The sequence below is a fragment of the Rattus norvegicus genome, chromosome 5 (genome assembly GCF_036323735.1).
Source record: "Rattus norvegicus strain BN/NHsdMcwi chromosome 5, GRCr8, whole genome shotgun sequence".
NCBI lineage: Eukaryota > Metazoa > Chordata > Mammalia > Rodentia > Muridae > Rattus > Rattus norvegicus.
In genome coordinates this window covers 113,324,170-113,348,090 of record NC_086023.1, presented here as the reverse complement: position 1 = coordinate 113,348,090, position 23,921 = coordinate 113,324,170, and the positions used below count along the sequence as shown (strand labels likewise).

At 37.5% G+C, this 23,921-nt stretch overlaps 1 long non-coding RNA gene across 1 annotated transcript; it reads right to left on the bottom strand.

Moving 5' to 3' along the window:
• Positions 1-1,283: 1,283 nt before the first annotated feature.
• Positions 1,284-18,799, bottom strand: LOC134479008 (uncharacterized). The gene is made up of 4 exons (XR_010051866.1): positions 17,804-18,799; positions 15,469-15,626; positions 3,461-3,608; positions 1,284-1,891 (listed from the first exon to the last, which is right to left on the bottom strand). It is a non-coding gene; the product is annotated as an uncharacterized LOC134479008 (long non-coding RNA).
• Between the last annotated feature and the right edge of the window lie 5,122 nt (positions 18,800-23,921).

The following is a 23,921-nucleotide window of genomic DNA, read 5'->3' as shown; positions in this document are numbered from 1 at the left end:
ATCGCCTGAAAGAAAGCCCTTCCCCCCTGCTTCCTTCTGTGCCTGTGAAGTGCTCAATTCAATGAAGGTAGCCTACTTAAGTTTGGGACTACATCAATCAGGTACTGTAGGGCCAGTAGGCACTAGAGACCTTCTATTACGTTTTCTTATGAGTCACTAGTGGAGCATAGTCGTTTTCTGCCTCTGGCACTCTATAAGGAAAAAAAAAAGGACAAAGGAAAGCAGGCAATTTGCTCCTGTCACATAGATTAATCAAGAAAGCCATAACCTTTGTATCTTTGGTTGGTCTCTGATAAGGCGAAAAGGTCGTTATGATAGATACAGGGAGGAATCACTTCAATCATCTTTAACCATCCTAGGACATAAGGCAAGAGACTTAAAGCTTTCATTTAAAGCATACATCTTTTCTATTGAAGCTTCTATAATTATTACCTGTGCTGCTTCTATCATGCTGCATTGAGAATCTCAGAGAACAGAGGGCAGTTCATCAGAGCAAAGAAAAAATATATTGACTAAGAAAATAAAGGATTGTCTTTTGACTAAACACACACATATTCTGTTGTTATGGTAACATACGATCTAAGAATGACACACCAAATAGTATGGCAACAAGGCACACTACTATGATCAAATGTCACTATAAATGTGTTTCAGCTACTGACTGCCACACGCTGTGCTGACTCCTGCTTTTCTAACAACTCTCACTTGAGGCCAAAGCAACTTACTGCAGTGGCAGGGATAATTTATCCTCCTCCTTGGTGTTTCTTCCTTGCAGGAAGAGATCCCATCAATTCCACTGAAAAAAATACAAGCAGTAGGATGAAACTTGGGCTGTTGTTTTCTTTCTTTCCTATAGGGACAAAAATATACCATATCATGTTGGCAATACAAACAACATCGGAGTTCATTTATTTATGTATGTACAAGAACCTAGAATTGGCTAAAAATGGCTAAACTATGCACATTAATTCATGCTGCTTTACTCGTCTAATTTGTAGATGTGAATGTATATCCTTCTACATGCTTTTTACCCATAAATAAATCTTTGGATTGCTCATTAGCTCATACCATTGGGTGGGAAAAATAAAATGTGACATTGTGTAGAATAGCATAAATTATAACCTGCTATATAATGAATAATGAACTAGAAGAGTTCAAAGTTTCCCAAACCAGAGGAAGGCAAAAAAAAATTAAGATCTAAATGTTAATTAACCATTATCAAACTACATTCCATTAAATATGTACAATTTTCTATCAATTAAAGGCAATATATGCGGAAACAATAGAGGGAATCTTATCCTTTTATTATGCTGCATGTTTGTAACTTGTCCTATTCACAATTCTCATACCACTCTAGTACACATATACATAAATGAATATTTTATCATTGGCACTGACTTAGAGCCTGGGTATGTGAGGTTCCTAAGGAAAAGAGAGGGAAGAAACTGAAGAAGCAGTAGCTCTAACAGGTCAAGAGCAATTTTCTGCAGCGGAATATGGAGAGATCATAGCAGTGAAAAGGTCACACATCTAGGAGGTCTTAGAGATGATGAAAAAGATCACACACTTTCCAGAAGCATGAAGTAGTGAGCACTGAACGAGGCGACCGAAATTGGCTTCAGGGACTGTGTCCTCTTTCATGTTGGAGCTGAACTGGCATGAAAAGGAAAGGCTATGCCGAAATGAAACCAGAGGCTTCAAAGCCTGGTCCTTGGGTGGATGTTATCATCATATGCTCTTGCCCTCTGCCTCTGATAGTTCACCTTGATAGTGCACTTAGATGAGCTCTTTGTTCAGACCAAGCATTTGTCATCCAAATGTTTCACAAACGATTTGTGAATCCTCTTTGTCCGTTTCCAAAGGGTCTTTAACATTTTTCCTTAGGAGCTCACTGCAATAGAAAACAGAATTGCTATTCTGTTAGCGTCAGCTAATTTCACTGCTTTTCTTCCTATTTATTTGAAAAATGTGCTGTTTTGCAACTCAGTGTATTTCTGATGGGACTGAATTAAGGGTGATAATACTGAACATACTAATTTAAAATATATGCTAAGGTTCTTAGCTTAGTCAAACACAGTTAATGTTTCTCTTCTAAATATTCTCACTGACTATTTCAAGCAATAATTTAACAGTGAGTGGCGAGCTGTTCACTGGTAAGGGAGGGCTACCATCTCTAAAGCATTTACTATCAGTTTACTTCAAGTGTTTTAAAATGCCAGAGAAAATGAAATTCCAGCCAGTAATTTAGCCAATGTACTCAGTGCATTTTCTGATGAGATTGCTGTACATTACTGAACCAAATTAAAATGTCAGTAACAATGGATTGGAAAATAGGAGGATTGCAGTAGTGAGGTTGGGGCATTAGCAGAATGAACATAGATTTCTGCACATGTTAATTTAACACTCAAATTTTAACTTTTACTAAGAAGTCCAGTTTATAGAACTACAGAGATAGGAATAGTATAATTCTCTTCTAGAGGACCTGCTTTGATTCTCAGCACCCACAAAAAAACTCATACAGTTTACAACTCTACTTCCAGAGGACCGATAGATTCTTCTGGCCTCTATGTTGTATAAGACATGTATGTTGAGCCTAGAAATATATGTAGACAAAATATCCATTCAAATGAAAATAATAATAATAATAATAATAATTTGTTTTAAAGTCCAAGTTATAACATCAAAAGGGTATGACCTGCCTATTAATCTGAGAGATTATGAAGCCATGCTAAAATATGCTAAACATGCTATAAACTAATACAACATTAAAAATCAATTACTTATTACCAATCAAATATCAAAAACACATAACAGGAGAGAAAGTTAAATTCTAAAGTGTATGTAAAAGATAATCGTGAGGACTTGTGTTAAGCACAAGATACTGAAGATCTTAGCAGTGTCTCAAAATTTTCCTCTTGTATAAAGAGGCAAAGAAAAAAAACCAACTGTCTTATTATTTTTCATGTTCACTTAGGACTGGCACAACTGAGCCATTGCTCCTTGTACCTTTTCTATTCAGCTGTCATGAAGGACCTTAGACTTTTAAATCTTCTACTGTCATTAATTATCGGATTCTCATATTTTAAGTGGTAATCTTCAGTGAATTTCTTCCAGTAAAGCTGGAAGCTACACAACACATGTATGCGGAGCCTAGAAGTATATAGAGACAAAATACAGACACATGCACACACACACACACACACACACACACACAGTTACTTATGATTTTTCCCTTTTATTTATTCCCTTATATTTATTCTGTAAGGTCAATATATTGTTATCTATAGTAACAAGAAACACTAACAGGTAGATGTTTTTGAAATTTTACTATGAAATATTGACTACCATTTTGAAGGATGATATCTTTATTAGAAAAAGATTAATAAAGATTAAATACTTGCTTGTATTATAAGTGCTTGAAAAGAAATGATAACAGTCATTCTCTTTTTTTTATAGTTACCTCTTAGTGTTGGTTAGCTTTCATTGCTGTTATGGGACGCCTAGCAAAGCAACTTGAGAAGCTGCCTCATGGTTTAAGGATGGATTCAGTCTATTAATGTCCTGAAAGTGCTGTTAGGAGAAATGTGAAGTGACTGGTCACATGGCATCTGGAGTCAGAAACAGAGAAAGAAAGATTAATATTGGATCCCAGTTTCTTCTTTACTTTCCATTCATCCTAGGAACCCACAAAATGGTGCTACCCATATTTAGAATGGTTCATCCCTTTTCAGATAAACCTTTGGGAGCCATCTTTATGGAAGTGTGTCTTCTAAATGATTGTATATTCGGTCAAGTTAGCATCAAGATTACCATCACTTTCCACTCATGTCTTTTGTAATAATTATTCATCTATACTTCTTCCCACCTTCCTGCTAAACTGTAAACTCCTTTCTCTATCATTGTTACACTCTTCCTTGGTTATTCTGTTTATTCTGTTATTCTTCCTTTGCAATTCTGTTTATCCTTTTCTTCTTTGCTGTACATGCCATGACAATTGTCAATAATCTTTATTCATACATTCCCTTCACCTGATCAGTTTTTCTGTCATTCAGATTTCTCTGCTGTGATTGTTGGCTTCAATTCTCCAGTCCTGTTTTACCTTTACCTTTCCCATTTGGTTCTCTATTTCCGTGAATAACCTTAACATTATGTCATCTCTTTCCTCCAAATTGTTTCTATCGCCAGTTCTCGCTTCTACACACTTCCATTCATGAATCCGGTAAACAATGCTACCTTTTTTTCTCACTCAAAAAACTAGGACAGCTTCATAGAGACTAGAGAGTTAATTTCAGGTCTTAGATTAGGAAGCCCTAATTAGTGAGAGGAAAGAGTGCAAGTCTCTAAATAGGATAGTTGTCAGTCTATGCATGGGAGATTCATACCTATGACACTCCATTTTCCCATCGAGACAGAGGGATGTCTGACTGTAAAACAAAGGTTTGTACTCTGAAATGTAAGATAAGAGAGCTAGAATCAAACTTCCCATCTTTTGGAAAATGAAGCTGGGGTATATAACCATAAATAAACATGTCATCAATTTTCTTTGTTCTTACAATGTCTACTACCAGTCCAATCTCCAAAGGCAAAATCTGTGAGTATAAAGAAACTGGAGGATCACAACTGACAATCCATAAGCCCTCTTATGGGTGGGGGTTTAGTGTTAAGTATGAGGCCCTCATCTGATAACCATACCATAAAGAAGAATCAGCAACTAACTAAAAGCACCTGTAAATTCTCAATCATTCTTGACCATGACTATGCACTCAGTAGGGTAGAAGGAAATGAGAACAGAACATTCACTTACCCTCCCTGCTTTGGGAATTTTTCCTGTCAAAAGTAGTTAGCCAGACAGGAGCTCATGTACCAAAAATCTCACCCTGCACCTTTGAATAAATTAACTAAATGCATCCAACTGCGATGTCCAGCTTCTACCAATAGGATGAGACAGTCACTACCTACATGCAGATAAAAGACCAATACTACCTTGGCCATGTATACATGCTGGTCCTGCTTAAGTTCTAGCAACTTGAACACATTTTACAAAAATAAACTGTTAGTTTTGCTTTGTGGATTCTTGTATACAATACTACATTGTTCTTTGCCAAACATAGAGGCTGCTTTATCACATCACATAAGGATAAGCCTTCATTAGGTGACTTTCTTTGATGAGTGAAATATGAACAGATGCATATTTGTCCCTCTGAACAGAGAGTTAAGGTTTTCATTGGTGACCACTCCACCCCCTTCACAAGGTCTGCAGCACCAGAAGCATGCAGGTTAGACCCCTGCCCACATTCCACTGCCTGACCATTCCACTGGGGCATGCCCAGTGTTGGATGCTGCTCCCCATCCGAGCTGCATTGTACAGCCACTTCTTTGCCTGCCTTCCTCAGGCCTTCTGCAACAGGAACATTTGGTTAGGCTTTCCCTGACCAGCCCTCAATCTCCAAGAGGCATAGCTGCTGCTCTGAAATATCTATTGCCTCCTGAGTTCTATTGTCCACCCCAAGGATGCTCACTGGAGGCCTGGTGCACCAGGAACTTCCAGAAATCTACTACACTAGAAATGTCCAGGGACAACCAGATGGGTAAAGACCAGCATAAGAAGAAAATCAACAAGAGTCAGGGCGATATGTTACCTTCAGAGTGAAGTTATCCTACTAAAGCAAGGTTGTGTTAAGATGTCCTAATATAACCAAAGCACAAAAAGGACCTTCAATCCAATCTTATGATAGGGGCCATCAAGGAGGAAATGACTAAATCTCTTGGAGAAATACAGGAAAATACAATTAAAAGGTAAAGAAAATGAATAAAATTGCTCAAGGCTGAAAATTAAAAATAGAAGCAATAAAGAAAAAGCCAAACAAGGAATCCTGGAGATGAAAAACCTAGAGACCCAAGCATCACCAACTGTTTACAAGAGATTTAAAAGAGAATCTTAAGTATAGAAGATACAATAGGAGAAACTAATACAGCAGTCAAAGAATATGTTAAGCAAAAAAAAAAAATACTGATACATGACATCCAGAATTCCATTGTGTAAATGAACCACATTTTCTGTATCCTTTCTTCCCTTGTGGGACATCTACATTGTTTCCAGCTTTTGGCTATCAGAAATAAGGCCGCGATGAACACAGTGGAGCACATGCCCCTGTAGCATGTTGAGGCATCTTTTGCATATACGTTCAAGAGTGGCATAACTGGGTCTTCAGATAGACCTATTTCCAATTTTCTGGGGAAACTCCATATTGGTTTCCAGAGTGGTTTGTGATCCCACATAGAATCTATTCAGCAGTTAAGAATTAGGCCCTCATGAGTTTTGTAGGCAAGTGGATGGAACTAGAAAATATCATTCTGAATGAGGTAACTCAGACCCAAAAGGACATGCACAGTATGTACTCACTAATAAGTGGATATTAGACAAAGAAGAATAGAATAGCCATGATACAACCCACAGAACTCAAGAAAGCTAATAATTCAAAGGACCCAAGTGAGGATCCCTCAATCCCACTGCAGAGGGAGAAGAAATCAATCATGGGAGGGTAGGAGAGAGGGAAAGACCTGGGGGAAAGGGGACACATTGGGGAAGGGGTAACATGATCAGGTATTGAAGGGGGCAGGACTGAAGCCCTGAAGGCCAGCAGAAAAATATGGGAACAGGTAATCTCAGGATATAGGAAGTGAGGGGACCATCTAGAATGTACCAGAGACCTGAGAAGTGAGAGACTCTCAGGAGTCAGAGAGAGGGAGATTAGATAAAATGCCCACCAGTGGGGAGAGGGAACTTATAGAATCCACCTCCAGGAGAAAGACAGGACATCAAGTGGAGGAATCCCACAGTCAAACCTCTGACCCATAATTGTTCCTATCTGAAAGAACTGCAGAGACAAAAATGGAGAAGAGACTGAGGGAAAGGAGGTTTAGTGACCAGCCCAGATTGGGATCCATCTCAAGGGGAGGCCCCAAGGCCTGACACTATTACTGATGCTACGGTATACTTATAGACAGGAGTCTAGAATGGCTGCCCTCCAAGGGGCCCAACAAACAGCTTATACTTACACCCAACAAATGAACTGAACTTGCAGTCCCCTGTGGTTGAATTAGAGAGGGGCTAGAAGAAGTTGTGGAGGAAAGTGACCCCATAAGAAGACCAGCAGTCTCAACAAACTTGGACCCCAAGATCTCTCAGACACTGAGCCACCATCCAGGCAGCACACACTAGCTGGTCCAAGGAACCAGACTCATATACAGCAGAGGACTTCCTGGTCTGGCCTCAGTAAGAGAAGATGTACCAAACCCCCAAGAGACTTGAGGCCTCAGGGAATGGGAAGGACTGATATTGTGGGTAGAGTGGGTATATCTCCTTAGAGCCTGGGAAGGAGGAATGGGATAAGGAATTGTCAGAGGGCAGACCTAGAGGGGAATAATGACTGGACTCTAGAAAAATATTAAAGAAAGTTGAAAAAAATCAAAAACTAAAAACAAAAGAACCACAAGACATTTAAGAAATCTGGGATACTATGAAAAGACCCAACCTAAGAATAATAGGAATAGAAGAATGTGAAGGTCCCAGCTCCAAGGCCCAGAAAATAATTTCCAAAAAATCATACAAATTTTTCCAACTTACAGAAAGAAATACATTTAAACATAAAAGCATGTTACAGAACAACAATTAGATAGAAGCAGAAAAGAAAATCCTCAAGTCACATAATAGTTGAAACATTAAATGTACAGAACAAAGAAAGAATATTAAACGCTGTAAGGGGAAAAGGCTGAGTAACATACAAGACAGAAATACAAGAGGTATACATGACATCTTACCAGAGACTTGAAGTGCTCCAAGGGACTGGAAAGATGTCTTCTAGTCTCTAAACAATTACAGATATCCACCTAGAGTACTACACCCAGTAAAACTCTCAATTACCATATGTGGATAAAACAACATATTCTAAAACAAAACCAAATTTAACATCTATTCATAATTCCAGCCATATAGAAAATACTTGAAGGAAAACTACAACCCAAGGAGGTTTACTTGGGTTAACTCAAGAGAACACAGAAATAAATAATTTGACACTAGCAAAAACAAGAGAACCATGTGTGTGTACACACACATACACACACACATTAACACACATATGCATGCACATATACACGCACACACACACACACACACACCACACAGTAATACCACCAACATGAAAATAACAATAATTAATAATCATTGGTCATTAATATATCTCCACATCAATGAAGAGTCTATTCCCCAATAAAAACACCCAGGCTAAAATAATGGATATGAAAACAGAATCCATTATTCTGCTGCATACAAGAAACATGCCTCAGCAACAAACACAGATATTAAAGGTCTTGCAAAAAATTTTTCCATGCAAATAGACCCAAGAAGCAAGCTGGGGTAGCCATTCTAAAACTCAGTAAAATAGCGTTTCAACCAAAATTAATAAAAGAAATGGGGAAGAATACATCATACTCTTCAAAGGAAAAATCCACCAAGATCATGTCTCAATATTGAGCATCTATGCCCTAAATACAATGGCATCCACATTCACAAAGAAATATTAATAAAGTTTAGATTGCACATGAGATCACACACATTAATAGTGGGGGACCTTAACAGCCCACTCTCACCAATGGACAGATCATTGAGAATAGAGAAATAATGAAGCTAACTAATGTTATGAATCATTTGGACCTAACAGACATCTACAAAACAGTTCACCCAAACCAAAAATAATATGTCTTCTTTATGGACCATATGATGAATCACAAAGCAAGCCTCAAAACATATAAGAAAATTGAAATAACTCTTTGTATCGTATAAGACTACCATAGAATAAAGGTGAACTTCAACTGCAACAGAAACAACAGAAGACCTTAAAGCCTACAAACTCAAGGAAACTGAAAAGATCTCTACTCAATGATCACTGCATCAGGGAGGAAATAAAGAAATTAAGTCTTTCTAGAATTCAATGAAAATGAAGACACACCATATCCAAACTTTTGGAACCCAATGAAAGAAGCACTAGGAGGAAAGTTCATGGTATATGCTTCCACAAAGAAATTGGAAAGTTCAAATAATGGCAATTTAAACCCATCTGAAAGCCCTAGACAAAAAAAAAAGGGGGGGGGGAATAACCAAACTCAGAGCTGAAAATCAATACTTTAGAAAAGAACAACAATAAGAAGAATGGACCAGTGCTCATTTTTAGAAAAATGAACAAGATATACAAGCACTTAGCTAAAGTAACTAAAAGGCAGAGACTATTCAAATTAATAATATCAGAAATGAAAAGGGAGAGATAATCTTAAACACTGAGGAAATTCAAAATATTAGGTCTCTATTCAAGGCCTATATTCCACAAAACTTAAAACTCAAAATGAAATGGATGATTTTCTAGACAGATACCATCTACTAAAGTTAACTCACAGTCAGGTAAACTAACAAAATGTCCTATAACCCCTAAGGAAATGGAAGAAGTCATTAAAATCCCCTAACCACCATCCCCCTAAAAGAAAATCCCAGGGCCAGATGGTTTGAATACAGAATTCAATCAGACTTTCAAAGAAAAATTAGTACTAATAATCATCAAACTATTCTTTTTTTGAGCCTTTGTATTATTCATTTATTAATTTTTTCCATAATTATTAAATTGGGTATTTCTTATTTACATTTCAAATGTTATTCCCTTTCCTGGTTTCCAGGCCAACATCCCCCTAGCCTCTCCCCCTCCCATTCTATATGGGTAATCCCCTCCCCATCTTCCCCCCATTACCACCCTCTCCCAAAGAATTCTGTCTACTGGGGATCCAGCCTTGGCAGGACCAAGTGCTTCCCCTTCCACTGGTGCCCTTACTAGGCTATTCATTGCTACCTATGCAGTTGGTGCCCAGGTCAGTCCATGTATAGTCTTTGGGTAGTGACTTAGTCCCTGGAAGCTCTGGTTGGTTGGCATTGTTGTTCATAAGGGGTCTCGAGCCCCTTCAAGCTCTTTCAGTCCTTTCTCTGATTCCTTCAACGGGGGTCCCGTTCTCAGTTCAGTGGTTTGCTGCTGGCATTGGCCTCTGTATTTGCTGTATTCTGGCTGTGTCTCTCAGGAGAGATCTACATCCAGTTCCTGTCAGCCTGCACTTCTTTGCTTCATCCATCTTGTCTAATTGGATGGCTGTATATGTATGGGCCACATGTGGGGCAGGCTGAATGGGCGTTCCTTCTGCCTCTGTTCTAAACTTTGCCTCCCTATCCCCTCCCAAGGGTATTCTTATTCCCCTTTTAAAGAAGGAGTGAAGCATTCACATTTTGGCCATCCTTCTTGAGTTTCATGTGTTCTGTGCATCTAGGGTAATTCAAGATTTGGGCTAATAGTCACTTATCAATGAATACATACCATGTGTGTTTTCTGTGATTAGGTTATTTCACTCAGGATGATATTTTCCAGTTCCATCCATTTGCCTATGAATTTCATGAGGTCATTTTTTTGTTAGCTGAGTAATATTCCATTGTGTAGATGTACCACATTTTCTGTATCCATTCCTCTGTTAAAGGGCATCTGGGTTCTTTCCAGCTTCTGGCTATTATAAATAAGGCTGCTTTGAACATAGTGGAGCATGTGTCTTTGTTATATGGTGGAGCATCTTTTGGTTATATGCTCAAGGGAGGTATAGCTTTATCCTCATGTAGTGCAATTTCCAATTTTCTGAGGAACCTCCAGACTGATATCCAGAATGGGTGTACAAATCTGCAATCCCACAAACAATGGAGGAGTGTTCCTCTTTCTCCACATCCTCGACAGCATCTGCTATTGCTGGAGTTTTTGATCTTAGCCATTTTCACTGGTGTGAGGTGGAATCTCACGGTTGTTGTGATTTGCATTTTCCTTATGACCAAAGATGTTGAATATTTCTTTAGATGCTTCTCAGCCATTCAATATTCCTCAGCTGTTAATTCTTTATTTAGCACTGTACCCCATTTTTTAATAGTGATATTTAACTCTCTGGAGTCTAACTTCTTGAGTTCTTTGTATATTTTGGATGTAAGCCCTCTGTCAGTTGTAGGATTGGCAAAGATCTTTTCCCAAGCTGTTGGTTGCTGTTTTGTCCTAACAACAGTGTCCTTTGCCTTACAGAAGCTTTGCAGTTTTATGAGACCCCATTTGTTGATTCTTGATCTTAGAACATAAGCCATTGGTGTTTTGCTCAGGAAATTTTCTCCAGTGCTCATGTTTTCGAGATTCTTCCCCACTTTTTCTTCTATTAGTTTGAGTGTATCTGGTTTGATGTGGAGGTCCTTGATCCATTTGGACTTAAACTTTGTACAGGGTGATAAGAATGGATCGATCTGCATTCTTCTACATTCTGACCTCCAATTGAACCAGCACCATTTGCTGAAAATGCTATCTTTTTTCCATTGGATGGTTTTGGCTCCTTTGTCAAAAATCAAGAGACCATTGTTGTGTGGGTTCATTTCTGGGTCTTCAATTTTTTTCCACTGGTATATCTGCCTGTCTCTGTACCAATACCATGTAGTTTTTATCACTATTGCTCTGTAAAACTGCTTGAGTTCAGGAAGAGTGATTCCCCAGGAAGTCCTTTTATTGTTGAGGATAGTTTTAGCTATCCTAGGTTTTTGTTATTCCAGATGAATTTGCAAATTGTTCTATCTAACTCTATGAAGAATTGGATTGGAAGTGTGATGGGGATTGCATTGAATCTGTACACCACTTTTGGTAAAATGGCCATTTTTACTATATTAATCCTGCCAATCCATGAGCATGGGAGATCTTTCCATCTTCTGAGATCTTCTTCAATTTTTTTTTCTTCAGAGGCTTGAAGTTCTTATCATACAGATCTTTCACTTGCTTGGCTTAAGTCACATCGAGTTATTTTATATTATTTGGGACTATTATGAAGGGTGTCATTTCTCTAATTTCTTCCTCAGCTTCTTTCTCTTTTGTGTAGAGGAAGGCTACTGATTTATTTGAGTTAATTTTATAACCAACCACTTTGCTGAAGGTGTTTATCAGATTTAGTAGTTCTCTGGTGGAACTTTTGGGATCACTTAAATACACTATCATCTGCAAATAGGGATATTTTGACCTCTTCCTTTCCAATCTGTATCCCTTTGATCTCCTTTTGTTGTCTGATTGCTCTGGCTCGAACTTCAAGAGCTATATTGAATAAGTAAGGAGAGAGTGGGCAGCCTTGTCTAGTCCCTGATTTTAGTGGGATTGCTTCAAGTTTCTCTCCATTTAGTTTAATATTAGCAACTGGTTTGCTGTATATGATTTTTACTATGTTTAGGTATGGGTCTTGAATTCCTGTTCTTTCCAAGGCTTTAATCATGAAGGGGTGTTGAATTTTGTGAAATGCTTTTTCAGCATCTAATGAAATGATCATGTGGTTTTTATCTCTCATTTTTTTATATAGTGGATTACATTGATGATTTTCTGTATATTAAACCATCCCTGCATACCTGGGATGAGGTGTACTTGATCATGATGGATGATTGTTTTCATGTGTTCTTGGATTCGGTTTGCAAGAATTTTGTTGAGTTTTTTTATTCATAAGGGAATATTCATAAGGGAAATTGGTCTGAAGTTCCCTTTCTTTGCTGGGTCTTTGTGTGGTTTAGGTATAAGAGTAATTGTGGTTTTATAGAAGAAATTCTGCAGCACTCTGTCTGTTTCAATTTTGTGGAATAGTTTGGATAGTATTGGTATGAGGTCTTCTATGAAGGTCAGATAGAATTCTGCACTGTGCTGGACCTGAGCTCTTTTTGGTTGGGAGACCTTTAATGACTGCTTCTATTTCTTTAGCAGTTATGGGGTTGTTTAAATGGTTTATTTGTTCCTGATTTAACTTCAGTACCTGGTATTTGTCTAGGAAATTGTCTATTTCCTCCAGATTTTCAAATTTTGTTGAATATAGGCTTTCGTAGTAGGATCTGATTTTTTTTTTAATTTCCTCTGATTCTGTTGTTTTGTCTCCCTTTTCATTTCTGATTTTGTTAATTTGGACACTTTCTCTGTGTCCTCTGGTTAGTCTGGCTAAGGGTTTATCTCTCTTGTTGATTTTCTCAAAAAACAAGCTTTTGTTTTTGTTGATTCATTGTATAGCTCTTTTTGTTTCTACTTCCTTATTACATTTTAAATCTTATTTTTATATCCACAAGGCAGTGAAGCTATGCCTCATCAGAGAAGCCTCCCTTTACAGCAAATGGAGACTATCACAGAAAACCACAACTGCACCCATGCACAGATGAACAGATCTTGGTGATGCAAGCTTCAACAGATATATTTACATCACAGTCCCTGTATTGATGACTCAGGAAACATCTCAGAAAGGCTCAGAATGATTGTAAAAGCTAGAATACCAGGAATCCTGAGAATCCTGCTGGGAAACTGTCTCTCCTAGAAATGGCTGCATAAATAAGACCGTAATATCAAGAGACATGCTAATAAGAACAGAGGACATTTTGTGTGGGGTTCTATTCTAGATAAAGAACTTGAAGCTCTTTTGAATTGGGCATGAGAGTCTGGTTTCACAGTGTGTGTGTGTGTGTGTGTGTGTGTGTGTGTGTGTGTGTGTGTGTGTGTGTGTGTGCATGTGTATGTGCATGCTTGACAAACACTGAGTTTTCCCTTCAGCCATTAGAGGTTTTTGAGAGTAGCTATTCATGTTTCCGTTGTTCTTAGCTAAATGTAAGGTACTGCTTCTCTTCTGAAGATTTTTAATATTATTTTCATCTTTAGTTTTATGAAACTGTAATACAACACATTTATTTTTGTAGCTTTATGAGTCTTATTTTAGCTAGACCTCACACAACCTCTTAGATTAGGAAAGTTCTTAGCCATTGTTTCTTGAAGTCCATTCTCAGGCTTAGTGTTTCTTGATTTTTGAACTCTGTTAAGCGTTCATTCTTTAAGGGACTGGGATTTTTTTGGTTTATTATTTTCATTGCAGGTTTTTATCTCCTTTGTTTGCATACCTCATCAGTGTATAGTCTCCTTTACACATTCAAATGATTTTTTTCTTGTCTCCCCTGTCTACAAAATGTTAAATCAGCTCAGCATTAACTCTAGGTTGAAGGTCTCATGAGAAGATATCATCTAAATCAAGAGAGGGTAAAGCTGAAGCTACTACCATTTACTGAGAAGTAAAAGTTCTCTGCCCTTGTGAACTTGTGAAATCAAAGAACGGAGCTAGTGTATGTAAGCATGGAGCAAACATTCTCATTCCAGAAGAAAAGGGAAAAAATGGCACACACGTTCATAGTGAACCCAAAGTCTAGCAAGACCAATACCATTGATTTTAAAGCTAAATACTGTCAGTTTGTATCTGTATTCTGTCACGTAGGTCCATCAAGATTACATCCTCCAGTGTGCCCTGCAAATTGCTTGCTAAGGGGGCACTTTCTACTCAAAGAAGTCCATGGAGAAACCGGAAGATGCAGTTTGTGATAGACCATATGCATTCTGCAAATGTTTGCCAAACAACTATGGATATATCTGAAGGGGAAATTCAATGTATTTTCCTCCCTTTATATATATTCCCTTCAGCCTTACATTAATAGATACACATGATGCCTTTATACACAATGATAATTGAAAGTCAAGTAACATAACAGACTTTTGAAGCATGTTGCATTTGAAACAAGAAGTAACAAGGGTGGAGGAAAAACATGGAGAGGCCTAAGGGATAGAGATGAAGAGGAAGGGAGGGAGGAGGAGGAGGGCAGGGGGGAGTGAACCTTCACATGAACCAGACCGTATGGCTATGACTGGACAGCCACAGCAAGGCTTTATAATCCTACACGTCAACATTAAGCCTGCCCAGCATTCCCAACTAAACATGTGTTAGGATTTGAGAGTAAAAGAAGACACTGTGCTTTAAATCCTTGTCATTTTTCTTTGCACAGCCTGTGTAAGAACGTGCTTTGGAAAAATGCTGTTTTCTTTCCAAAGAGACAGTTTGGAAAGCTCAGATTTTCAATAGGTTAAAGCATTCTTAAACCTTATTTTTTAAGCACCAGAAATTAAATTCTCCTGGGTTATAGACGTGACAGTGTATCTGGATGAAGGATGTCCTTTTTAAGTGAGCTCCAGCTGCAGACTCCATTCTCCTTCCCTGAAATCACATTTGCATAATATCCCCTGTGGCTTTTCAGATATTTCCTCATGTCCCCTCCCCCCACCATACCTGACATACCTCATCCTAGTCCAGTAGCAAGTTTCTCCCATAACTTAGAATATGATCTGTCTTATAAAAGGACAGAGGTGAAGCCTTCTGCTCTGACATCCAAAACCTCACTTGTACAATATATGACATCGTACCTATTGTGTCAGACCTGGCTAGTTTCTCATTTGTTTCGAAATTGATCGCTATTGATCCCTAGGCACTGTGACTTCAGAACCTTCATGTCACTGTCCCCTAATGGATATATTTTCATACCTCTTCTCATAGACTCACAACTCTGTAAAGATGTCTGATTTCCAGGTAGGCTTTGAGCAATTGGAGTTGATGGAGGATTCTAATTTGCTGTATGGCTGTGCTTCGGTCAGTCTCTCCTTTCATACACCGAGCTGAATCTGTGTGTTTCTGACCTTTACCTTTCAATTAAAGAGTAGGGGGAAGAAGGGGAGAGATTAAAATTCTGCTGATTTTTATTCTTTCTAAATAGCTCTCACTTATAAAACTGCACACCTGGGAACTTGCTTTCTGAGTTGCTATTTTGGTAAAATCATTTCACTTTCAAGACAATGTTACAACTCCCTTGGGTTCCAGGACTTACTTTCATCAGTGTCATTGTTTTGTTTGTCATTAATGGGGAGTTGTAGTTCCTGGACTTGTACCAATCCCTGGGATGCCTATTTTACCCATTTTCTAGATTCTCGAACAGGATGATGGGGCTGCATGTTGAAAACGATAACCATGGTTTATATATGCATATCTGCCATCATTACACCCCTATGAAGCCTCGTTCTAATTTCCCCACACCTAGGCTGAGCTACCTCTTAGCAAGGGTTGTAAAAACCAGTGCTATTATGCTAATAGCTGGGATTCATCAGCATAAATTGCTTTGGGGGTGTTTCTTGATGGGCCTGATGCCATATTTGATGTTGTGATTTGTAGTGAACAACAGAGGCCCTTAACAACTTAGCTGTCGTTGCTTAGGTGATGCTTCAAGGGAGCCGAGGGGCTTTTAAATAAACTATGTATGATTTCCTCACATGAGATGCGATTTAAGTGGTGTACATGACAGGCAGTGCATTTGAAGGAAGCTTAAATGCACCAGTGGAGATTTTCTGAGCCAGCCTACGAATCAGTTCCAGAGCTTAGCCTGATGAGACAGTGCTGGGCTAGAAGCCACTTCGAGCCAGAAGTGGAGGAGGTTGGGAGACAAAGAAGGATGTGTAGATGTGGGCTGAATACAAACATTTTCAGAGATTTGGTATTGAGTATTGAACGCAGGAGGGAGAGATGGCTACTGCATGAGAAAGTGTGTGTTTTGTCAAAGAGAAAGTGTGTGTTTTGTCAAACAACCTGAATTACTGTCAGAGTAAAGAAAGAAAGGTCAGGAGTTCATTCAGTGATGTCTGCTGTACAGCAAGTTTGAGACCTGGAATACAATAAACCTCTCATAAGATTATAAGATTACGGGGTTGGAGATTTAGCTCAGTGGTAGAGCGCTTGCCTAGGAAGCACAAGGCCCTGGGTTCAGTCCCCAGCTCCGAAAAAAAGAACCAAAAAAAAAAGATTATAAGATTACAGAGAGAGAGAATGAGAGAGAGAGAGAGAGAGAGAGAGAGAGAGAGAGAGAGAAGAGGAGAAAAGGAGAGGGAGGGGGGGAGAAGCAGAGGAAGAGGGAGAAGGAAAGAGAGAGGGAGAGGGAGAGGGAGAGGGAGAGGGAGATCCCAGTTGACTCCAGTACAATGTATTTTTTACCTAGTCTTGTGTCATTTAACCCATTAAATTAACAATCCAGTTTTATTCCAAGTACAATATCTTGAGCATTTGAAAACAGAGTAGGGTTTGTATTTTAGCATTTCATAGTCTTTTGTGTAGTGATGTGTTTATATTCTTTCCAACTAGACATCTACATGTTTTGAATTGTGGATCATTTCTTTATAACGCCAGAACTAATTATAGTACCTAGTATAATGCAATCATTCTGAAGAAGGACTGCATTACAGTTTTGCAAATATTGTCACATTTAAAATCAGCTCTTCACATCAGTTCCTACTCTATGTAAGGTACCACACAAATTTTGAACGTGGGCTCTAGCAGTTTCTCACTATGGAAGTTAGGAATATTTCACTGAACTTCACTTGTTCGAAGGTATCAATGAACAGATAACCCCAAAGGAAACATCCAGCAGTATTCAGAAAGAATTACAAGGAAAACTAACAGTGTGAAAACTTACTGAGATGGTTTAAAAGTAAAATGTGAGTAGTTCCATAATCAATGCAGAAAATCATGTCTACCTGTACACTAAACACTCATAAACAGATAGATTTAATAAACTTCAAAGGATTCAAAAAGAGGCAAGCAATAGCATAAATATTAGATAATAATGCCTACCTTTAATCAGAGAAGGGGTTTACCTGTCTGCAGGCAGGGGAAGTCCACCGACTGTAAATTTTAAAATTTAAAATTTTTAGAATTTTAAAATTTTAAAATTTTGCGTGCTCGAGGAAACTATTTGAACATTAGCAGTGTTCACTGTCTGAGGGTTTACTGCATTATCCATGCTAGATGTTCTTGGCAATCTTTATAAGGTTCTTACCTTATACACTATAGAAGGCTGTGGCCACAGCCCTGCGCACTGAGAGGTCAGAAGCTAGGTCTTCACTGAAGTATACATGCACATTCACACTGACTTCTGTCACACTCATGAACTTTAACCTTTAAAGGATGAAGACCTCTGTTCTCAAGAATGGATTAAGCTCTTCATGTGTCCAGATTTACAGATTGTCTCTCAGTGGCTCTCCTGAAGGATGTTCTTTTAACCGGCTCTTCCTCTCTTGTCACGTGATAGCTTGTGTCTTCTCAGATGTGTGGCAGCAAGAAGACTCAAAGCCAAGAAAGTTCAATGGCCTGCTGAAGTTGGACTAGCGTCATGTTTCAGAATAAACCCATTTTCTTTACACTTCCTTACTCGGCCTGTGAGGTGGCATTAGTAGCAGCATAAAGTAGATTACAGCAGCGCCTTCATCCATGAAAAAAGTTACTTCAGCTAAACAAAACAGATTAGCATCCAAAGCACTTTACATATGTGACAGATGACCCTGGGCTGCTGCAAAGCCCAACAGTCACACCTCTTTGTTTTCACACTTGCTAGAGAAGCTTTGTACCCCATGCGCGCTTTATTGGCCAGTGAACTGCTGGATTTAAAAAAAAAATAACAACCCCTGCCAAGCTGCTGCGAACACCGGGCACTGCAGTTTAAGGGATCTCTTGAGGAAATACAAATCATTGCCCTTAATGGCCTGACTGTACAAACATTCGCTGAATGGTGTTTATTTCAGGATCCAAGGCCATAAAATTTGTCAGTGGCCTCCGTGCAGGAATAGCCTTTGAAGACATTTCATTTTGCGATCTAATGCCTTCAATTTCCACGGCTTCTATGAAAATGAGCCTAACATTTTGTAATGGTGGAGGGCAGCCTGCATCTGATATCCTGGAAAGATTTTATTTCTGCATTTACATTTTTAAGAAATGACAAAGCTCTGTGATCGGTTCATTTTATGGTAATGAAACACAAAAGGGAGAAGAAAAATCAGACAGAGGGAAAGAGAAGTGGCTGGGGGGGGGGGGGGGAAACATCCAGGAACTCCTGCTAGCAAACACATTACCATTTAAGCAATTGGTGAGGAGGTGGTATCACTGGATGGAGCACTAAACCAGACCATTCATCTCATTTGGCTAGCAATGAGTATTTTTCTTTCTGTGATTTCAAAGGCTGTTTTATAGTGCAGCATGCTTTCTGAGTACTAGAAGGCAAACAGCCCAGGCGCTCTCTCTCTCTCTCTCTCTCTCTCTCTCTCTCTCTCTCTCTCTCTCTCTCTCTCTCTCTCTCTCATATTGTGATTAGAACTGGATCCACAAGGATCAGTTGATGCTTTCTTTTAAAGAAAAGCATGAAGCTACAGCTTAGTCAAAAGCTAGCTGTACTGGATTGCTCAGGTGTTCAGCTGTTGCCATCAATCAAATTTATACACAAGTATATTACTTGAGTTAGACTTATTGGGCACAAAATTATGTAGCTGGATTACCAAAAGGTCTAATTTACTATCTTTATAGGGGCATAATAATCGCTGCCCTTTAAAGCCAACCAATAGCAATACCAAAGTATGCTTGTAAGACGGATACTTTACTGTCTCTAGCTGTGTTCTTTCAACCCATAACTTTAGTTCTTCATCTGTCAGTTAGGTCTAACAATTAGCAACTCCCTGGAAGTGTTCTGAAGATAAAGTAAGTCTATAACCCTATATGTAATGGAGGCTCCATAGATGTATATGTCCTGATCCTGTGCCTTTGCTATGTGAATATTTTTTCCTTTCTTACAAGTCTTATGAATCATTTTGCTAGATAGAGAGCTAGTTATATCTTTACTAAAGCTGGGCAAACTGTGACATCCTGGGTAGCAGACATTAAGTTGAAATTTATTAGTGGATTATTTAACTATCCTACTGAGTATATCCCCACAGATATTTGTTCTAGAAAAATATTAAGGTCTTTATGGTTAATTTTGCCAATTTATACATTTTTCTATGGTGTATATAGTAATCATAAATTATATTCATATACACATGTTAACCTATTGAGGAATTATTTTATAACCATATAAAAAGGAAACTGGTTTATTGACCAATAAGAATTAAACAGTATGGCTCTTCAGAAAAATATTAATAATATTAATTGGTCTACTAGGTCCTGGTAGTTTAGTACATCAAGTTTTTACTATGTTTATCTACATTTAAATGCACTCCAAAAATAGGCTGCAAATCTGCTCGTAACTTTTTGTTCCCCACATATTTATTTATTTTGTAGAAATGAACTGTTACCTGGTTATTATTATCCATTTTTCCACTGGGCTCTACTTTCTTTTGTCTGTATCAAGAATACTGAGATTCACTTCCATCGCTTGACCTGTGAGTGTTTTAAGATTCTAGAGTTTTGCAAAAGTTTGCATGTATGAACGAATATTATATTTACCTGTCACTGAATCTCCCTAACTTTGGCAGGGTTAAGAAGCATTCTATACTTACCAAATCTACTAACTAGCCATTGGTGAATAGATCACTAAAAGTTTTCCTGCTATTTATAGTAATTATTTAGTAGTTATATAACATGGTATTATTAATATTGCAATTTGCGTAGTTTGCAAATGATCTTTCTCAGTTTACTATTTCTTCCTAACATCTTGACACATCTGGTAACTTTATGTGGTTTACTAGTTACAATAATGTGTTCCCTACAATGATAAACATTTTCTAACTAGGAAACAAAAATAATACTTCTGGTGTTCCTGCTTCTGCTCTTATAATTGTCACAACATCAATGATCAAAGATGGCAAGCTCAAATACCAGTGATACTAGACCACAATGAAAATGAAATCAGTAGGCAAGTTTAAGTAGAAAATGATGTTTCAAGGCCTAAGGGTATTATTGGGTAGGCAGCCAGAGACAGTAATTGACTTGAAGAGAACCAAGATTCATCCGCTGCAGATTTTGTTATCAAATTGTCATCATTTAACCTCTAGCTGTAATATAAAATATTCGTGTGAGCTCAGAACACTATCAAACACTTATACACTGTGGATTTGTGTTAAATATACAATACAGGAATCATTAGTTTGTTACAAACCAATGTAGAAAATGAACTGAGTCTAACAGGTGGGGGTTTGCAGGATCTGACCTCAAGGATGTAATGGATGGCAACTTTATTAGTGGATAAACAAAAAGAAAAGCTAATTCTAAGTTGTTTCTACTTGATTATTTCAACTAAAGATGTGCATTGTCCAAAGTTCCACCCTAAATCTAGGTGTACCTTTGGTATAATTTTATAAACTTATTTCCTCTGGAAAAAATTATTAGTAGTTTATAATCTGGAAATATATTAGATACCAAGAATGAAAGCCAGGTAATATTGGTTTAAAGAATAAATTTTTTTTGTTTTATACAAAATATTTTAGGCGTACTCATGACCTCTGGGAGAGCAGCCAGTATTATTAGCTGCTGAGCTATTTCTCCAGACCTTAAATGGTAATTTTGGGTTCAGGGATGTTACAGTCAAATCAGGACAACTCTTTTGGGACAATTGCTGATTTCATCAATTATATCAATATTCAAAGTGAGTGGAGGATAGCTACCTTTTGACTTTTATTAAAAAACAAATTACTTCCCTGGACTATGAGAGAATTGTCCTTTTATTTATTTATTTATTTATTTATTTATTTATTTATTATTTTATTTGAACTAAAATATATGACAATTATTAACTAGAGATATTATTGACTTTTCAAACCTGGTTCTGCAAAACCTAGATAAATACATGCGGAAGACTAAGATCAGAACCCTGATATTTTACTCTGCATGAAAACAAAAAATAGAAATAGATAAAAATTAAAATTAAGTCCCGAAACTCTGAAATTATAAGTGAGATACATAGGGAACACCCTTCAAATAATAGTAGTAGGCAATGAGTTTCTGAATAGCAGTCCACTAGCCAGAGAGGTAATGGGAGGGTCTAGGTAGGACTGTATTACATTCAAAGGCTTCTACACAGCAGAAGAAGTAAACGCCAGAAGGAAAAGACATCATACAGAATGGGAGAAAATATTGGCAGCATTCACTAATAACATGCAGAATGCCTAATGATCTTAATAAGTTAAACATCAAAAGAACAAATAACTCAAGCAATGATGGAAAAAGGAATTGAGAAGATAGTTCTCAAAACAAACAAACAACAATGAAAACCAGGTATTTATGACCAAGAAATAATAGTGAGGTAAGAGGAATATTTTAGTCTTCATGGAAGGTGAATCTAAAGTTCACTGAAGTTGCCCAAATCTTGAGTATCAAAAAAACGTGCATTAGTGAAGGCTAGCTAGGATGTAGGGAAGAAGAGGAGGAAGAAGAAGGAGGAAAAGAAGACAAAGGAGACAAAGAAGAAGACAAAGGAGAAGAGGAGGAAGAAGGAGGAAGAAGACAAAGGGGAAGAAAAAGAAGAAGAGGAGGAAGAGAAGAAAATAACAACAAAAAAAGCCTTCCTCATACACTGTTGCTGAGCATGTAAATGAAAACATCTGAATTCATTATGGAGGATTCTTGAACAACTAAAACAATAGAACTACCATATGATCCAGCCACACTTTTCTGAATTTCTACCCAAATGAATGAAAGAAGCAAACAACAAATCAGTCATCACATCATGTTGGTCCTGCAGCTATACTTGACAGAAAAGAAAGAGAAAAACTTTAGGGGCCCATCAATACATGAATGGATGAAGAAAATATGGCATAAACATATAAAGGGAGTGTTATTTTTCACTAAGAATGAAATCAGGTCATTTGCTGGACAGTGGAAGGAGCTACAGGTCTTGCCATGCAAAATAAAGCCATTCTCAGAAAGACAGATATCACACCCTTGTATCAGTGTCAAAATTGTTTTTTAAAAGCCACTAAGGTATAAGGGAGAGTACTTGAAAGTGGAAAGAAGACAAGAAATGATAATTGGGGGTAAATATGATCAAAGGCCATTACATAAAGGATGGTAATGCCATGTGTCTCCTTAAGTTTTACACTATTTAAATGTAAGTAAAATACACAAACGAAACAAAATAGTCCATTCTGATGGTGAAAGTTAATTATATGTCTCCTCAGCCTTGATAAAAGTTAAGCATTTTGGTGAGAAATTCATTTTAATATCAGACAGGAGATCTTTCATAAGCAGAGTGAAGTAGCTATCTTTATGCAATGATTGAAAGGGATTTTGTTATTGGGAGATTTTGAAGTCCTAGACGGCCTCTGAAGTAATCTTTCAGTCCTCGGATGCTGTGATTTAATCTAGCTAATCTTCAAGAGCATCATTATGTAGTTAACTGAACATCATCGCTGGGCAACAACATTTTACTAGAAAACAAATCAGCAAAATAATAAGTAAAAAGTAACTGCCTTTCAGACCTCTGTTAGTTGAATAACAAGATATAGCCTAGTATATATGTGTGCACTCATTAACATGAGATTTTACTCCAAATTCTTTCATCCTCCTCCTACTTCCACCCTCAAATAACATGAATACCTATGGCCAGTAATTTCAATACTTTTTGTTCATTTCTTTACAAATTATTCAGAGGTTTAATACGTTATGATTTAATTTCTAAGCAAATTGCAAATGTAACTACTTTACAATACTAATACTGTTTTCCTCTACTGTAATAGCCATGTGCTAGGATGTTTTTTTTGTTAAGATGTCAGCCCATTTGTAATATGTACTATTATCATTTATTATACTGTACCATATAATTTAAGTATTACAGAAACAATTAGAAGAAATTAAATTTGTACTAACTGGGTAAATTTCTGTGCACAGTAGTTAGGAAGTAAGAGCCTTTAACTTTACTCTATTTTAAATAATGATTAATATTTATCATTTCATTAAAATTACAAACACTATTCAAAATTAAATAACATTTATTCCTTTCTGAATTCAGCATGTTTCAGAGTGAAATATTTTCAAAGAAAAGAATGCTTTCTGTGCAAATTCTTTTTAGAAGTGAAAAAAAATCAAATAGTTGAAGTCCAGCTGAGAACTTCCATCACGAGTATAATTTTTCTAAAGCTGTGTTTGACAAAGAGTCGACATTTAAAACACGTTGATATTAGTGTATATTTGAATAA